Below are 5,218 nucleotides of genomic sequence, written 5' to 3' on the forward strand. Positions count from 1 at the left end.
CTGCCAAAACGTCCAGCCATTTCGACTTTATATTTATTTCGAAAAATATTAGACAATATAAACTCTCTTCTCAGGCATCCAACACTGACCTAGAACCAGAAGTGAACCAGTGAAAGAGCATTTATGTAAAACAAAACCATTAAACTCTAAACTCATTAAAACCTCTTGTAAAGTCCACCTATTTTCACTTGGCGAGTATTCTAACACATTCTACAGAGTCTGAGCTTTCTTTTAAGGCATTCTACAACGAGTTTGACCGTCAAACAGAAACGTAAACAAATAAAATCGAAAAATAAAACTTACGTTAAACGGGACAAAACACCACTTCAAAGTCCACATATTTCACTCAATGGATTGATTTCACGCTTAAAAAAGTACAGACGATTCTTTGATCAAATAAAGGCCCAGTTACACCTCAAAATAAAAATCTTGAAATCAGGAGATGGAAAATTTGGACGGTTTTGGCAGCTCCTATTTAAGCTATAAAACACCACTAAACGCCACATATTTACCGAACACAGGCGCGGAACACACTTCAAACACAACCAAATATTTAGAGAAACCATAAAAACACATCATGGAAGCGTAATATTATTTTTAGAGAATATATCAAAAAAAGTATTGGAACCCGCAGGTTGCCACGGGGGGGACAGGGTGGAGCACGGGGACGGGGCGGGGGAGGCGGGAACACTGCAGGCGGGCTCCATAATCCTTATGTTGCATTTATTATCTCACCACAACAAAATTAAGCCCCATCGAGAAAACTTGGCCAGGGAACATGCAATGGTACAGTAGTAGTGTCTCCATTCTGACACATGTTTGACTTACGGTGAGTCAAAGAAGCAAATAATAGCTGGTAATACTGACAACTGCTCCTTATATATATATACCCATCACCTTTTCAACATTTGGGCACTGTTTTCACTCTCATATGCAAAGAAAACCTACAAATAAGAGAGTGGCCTTAGAAATACCTGAAATAAATGATGGTGAGGCGTTGTGGAGTCGTGGTGAAGAGTTGCATTGCTCTCTTGTCTCGCCGCTGGTGCTGTCGGGAATGTCATCACTTCACTTTGTGTGTGTGGGTGTTTGGGCGTATATGGACATGTTGCGGGATGTTTGAGTGTGTTTATGGGGTGTATAAGCAACACCAAACACCACACGGCCATCATCACCACTGTTTGTTGACATGGAGCAGACGTGCACTCGACACACCACACTTCTTTCCCTCCTTACACACTAATCCCTTATCAACACCACTGCCACACCTTACACACCTGTTCCTTGGTGCATTAATAACCTCCACCACCTCTGTCACGGCCCTGTCACCTCTATACAGGCTGAAAATATAACGGCACTCAAGTGAGCTCAACCGTGTGTCTTGGCGGGAGGTATATACCGACGCCATCATCAGCTGTGGCTCTCTAAAGGAATTCACTCTCTTCTCCTTCCCCGCTATCAATTCCAATACTATGTCCTTGTATGTGTTCAGTTCTCAGTGTTTGAAAATTATCACGGAATTATGTGTGGGATATTCAGTGTTATCATGGTTTTAGTTTATTTAAGGATACAAGTTGCCGTGGGGAGGAACTTCAAAATGTCGACATTACCACACATTACATTACATTACATTACACACAATATATAAACCTAGTTAAAAAAAAAAAAAAAAAAAAAACACGCTCGTGAGCGCCTAAGACTGAACCTTATGCATTACTCCCTCGGCAGTCGTGTAATTACCAGAGTGAACCAGTCACCGCCTCACCACTCACCAGTCACCGGTCACCACAGACTCCACGTCATGTGCCCCAGTCTGCAGCCTGCACCCACATTCTCGCTCAACCATCCACCCACCATACACATTTACACACACTCACATACACCGGAAACTTATACACAAGGAAATCAGCCACATTTTTATCTTTCTTAAGTATGCTTTACAGTAACAAAACCATTCCATAGCATAAGTACAGTACAATCTTCATACATCTTGGCTAACCTACACATGCCGGGCTGCCTCCCCCGCTCCGCTCCCAATGCCAGCTCGCTCACTTGCTCATCCACACCACACGCGAACATTCACAACCTTGTTCATGTTACTGTATTAAAACAAAGGAATATGAGATTCACAGAACACTAGTGACAAATGTGAATAGAAAGAAGACAGATGCAAGTAAAGAGAATATAAATAGAAGGTATAGAAAGATAGAAAATATATACACTAAATAAGAATCGAGATGATAGAAATAGGAAAGGAAAGATGGAAAAGATTTTTAAAAATTGGAAAAACAGACGAAAATAAAGAAAGACAAGGATCGAGTCAGAATAGATAGAAAATAAGAGAGGATAGATAAAGTTAAGAAAGGTGTGTGTGTGTGTGTGTGTGTGTGTGTGTGTGTCCCCCCTCACCGAAGCGAGTATTATCCCCTCGAGTGGGGGACGGGGTGTAACAGTGGCGAGCTGCTCATTGTTGCCTGGTAACGCCATAAGTAATAAATAGGATCAGAGGCGAGGGATGATAATGGAATAAGAGTAGTGGTAAAAATACCATTTGTTTGACATAGGGGCATGAGAAAGAGAGAGAGAGAGAGAGAGAGAGAGAGAGAGAGAGAGAGAGAGAGAGAGAGAGAGAGAGAGAGAATTAGTTTGAGCTGCAAAAAAAAAAAAAAATTAGTTTGACCTGAAAGAGAAAAAGACATTAGTTTGTCCTGCATAAAAAAATAATAATAATAGTTTGCCTGCAAGGAACAATATAAATGGTTAGTTTGACCTGCATGAGAAAAAGAAAGATTAGTTTGTCCTGCCAGAGAAAAGGAGAGAGATTAGTTTGACCTGTAAGAAATAAGTATTAATTAGACCTGTAAAAAAAGATAATAATAATCTCACACACACACACACACACACACACACACACACACAGGCCGGGTGGAGATATTTGGGTGTGTCTCCTTTCACGTGTAGCCCCTGTTCACCTAGCAGTGAGTAGGTACGGGATGTAAATCGAGGAGTTGTGACCTTGTTGTCCCGGTGTGTGGTGTGTGCCTGGTCTCAGGCCTATCCGAAGATCGGAAACAATGAGCTCTGAGCTCGTTCCGTAGGGTAACGTCTGGCTGTCTCGTCAGAGACTGCAGCAGATCAAACAGTGAATTACACACACACAAACCGGTAGCTCAGTGGTTAAAGCGCTGGCTTCACAAGCCAGAGGACCCGGGTTCGATTCCCCGGCCGGGTGGAGATATTTGGGTGTCTCCTTTGACGTGTAGCCCCTGTTCACTGTTCACTTAGCAGTGAGTAGGTACGGGATGTAAATCGAGGAGTTGCGACCTTGTTGTCCCGGTGTGGTGTGTGCCTGGTCTCAAGCCTATCCGAAGATCGGAAATAATGAGGTCTGAGCTCATTCCGTAGGGTAACGTCTGGCTGTCTCGTCAGAGACAGCAGCAGATCAAACAGTGAAACACACACACACACACACCCAAGACGCTTATTTTAGCCAAAAGTCAAGATAGAACCATTTCCTCACCTTTTCCATCTTCATTGCGAGGTTTGCATACTTCCATCCAGCTTGTACAGTACACTGCCTCTGTGAGGGTCTAGTCATCAGCAGCCAGCGTGTCTGCGGTCATCTCTTCAGAGCACGCACCAACACAGCCCAGACCAGTGAACGCATCTACCACGCAACCCTGGAACAAGAAAAAATGCCTTATCAAACCACACACCCCGAAAATAAATCAAACTAAAAAAGTGATAAGAAACTGTACATCATTTCACTAACCGTACTAAACCCAATCATTCACGTACCATATGATATAGCACGTGCACGCCCGCCACAGCCAGCCAGCCAGCCAGCCAGCCACGCCACCACCACCGCCACCAGTACGAGGCTCTTGGATCGCCGCCACGGTGCGCTAACCAGGGCATTACTGGGGAAGACTAGATAATTAACATGTACCTGGAAGAGAAGGTTAGTTTGTACCTGGAAGAGAATGGTTAGCCGCGCCGCCTATCGCCCTATGCCTAACATCTAACGCCTAGCAAACCGTAATTTGTACTTTACTTTATTCCGAAGGGTTGCTCCAGCGGTGTCAGTCCCACGGTGTGACCTGTGATACGGGTACTCACCTGTAAAGAGGAGGAGGGGAGTTAGTGTGGTGTGCTTATCAAAGCTAGTATTTCATTATTAACGGAGATCAGTATAGGAGTCACGTGGTTCAGGTTAATGCTTAGTAGCGGCTTAGTACTTTATTGCAGTGATAATGAGGCTTAAATAACAACCTCAACTTACCAAATCCAACGCGAGGAAGACGCATTCAATAGGATCAACACACTCACTACACTAACCGCGACGCCACGCACCCACACACACAAAAGGAACCGCACTCGCCCGCCGCCATAAGACAAAAGGCCGAGGATTTGTTCAGCTGGTGTGGGATCACCTCGGCTGTCTTCGAATGTGCTGCCCTTACTTTGGCTGACACACGCCCACCTCACGCCCTCACATCCACACCGCACTATAACATCACACTAACTTTGTGCTCACTGAGACACATTTCAGCGCTAAGAAAAAGATGAGATTGGTGGGAGATTAATTATATACCGCACTCGATTTGTTTTCTTGCCATAGTTTCGCACAAGGACATGGAACAAGAGGCTGCTAACTGCTTGTTATCCTCACGCCACACACTCCCCCTATGGCCCCATCCCCTCCTGCCTGCCTTCCTTTGACCCCATCCACCCTGCCGGGCTACCTTCAACCTTCCGCCTCCCTTCCCTCGTCTCTGCTTCTCCGTCACGTAGAGGCTACCCAACGCCAGCTTCCTTAGCCATGTTCTAATCTTCCTTTATCTACTACTACTACTACTACTACTGCTACTACTACTACTACAACTACTACTACTACTACTACTACTACTACTACTACTACTACTACTACTACTACTACTACTACTACTACAACTACTACTACTACTACTACTACTACTACTACTACTACAACTACTACTGCTACTACTACTACTACTACATTTACTACTGCTACCACCATTACTACTATTACTACTACTACTATTGAAACTACTACCATTACCACTACTACTACTACTAAAAACCTTCAGAATAAGCTAAAGAGAGAGAGAGGTAAGGATGTGCCTGATTCAAATAATAACATACTACTACTACTACTACTTCTAACAATGTCAATAAATCAAGAGGTCATTTTTAT

At 43.8% G+C, this 5,218-nt stretch overlaps 1 long non-coding RNA gene across 1 annotated transcript; it reads right to left on the reverse strand.

Annotated features, from left to right (window-relative positions):
* Positions 1 to 3,388: 3,388 nt before the first annotated feature.
* LOC123519582 lies at positions 3,389 to 4,384 on the reverse strand. The gene is made up of 3 exons (XR_006679058.1): positions 4,283 to 4,384; positions 3,799 to 4,119; positions 3,389 to 3,680 (listed from the first exon to the last, which is right to left on the reverse strand). It is a non-coding gene; the product is annotated as an uncharacterized LOC123519582 (long non-coding RNA).
* Between the last annotated feature and the right edge of the window lie 834 nt (positions 4,385 to 5,218).

Source organism: Portunus trituberculatus, chromosome 7 (genome assembly GCF_017591435.1).
Source record: "Portunus trituberculatus isolate SZX2019 chromosome 7, ASM1759143v1, whole genome shotgun sequence".
Lineage (NCBI taxonomy): Eukaryota > Metazoa > Arthropoda > Malacostraca > Decapoda > Portunidae > Portunus > Portunus trituberculatus.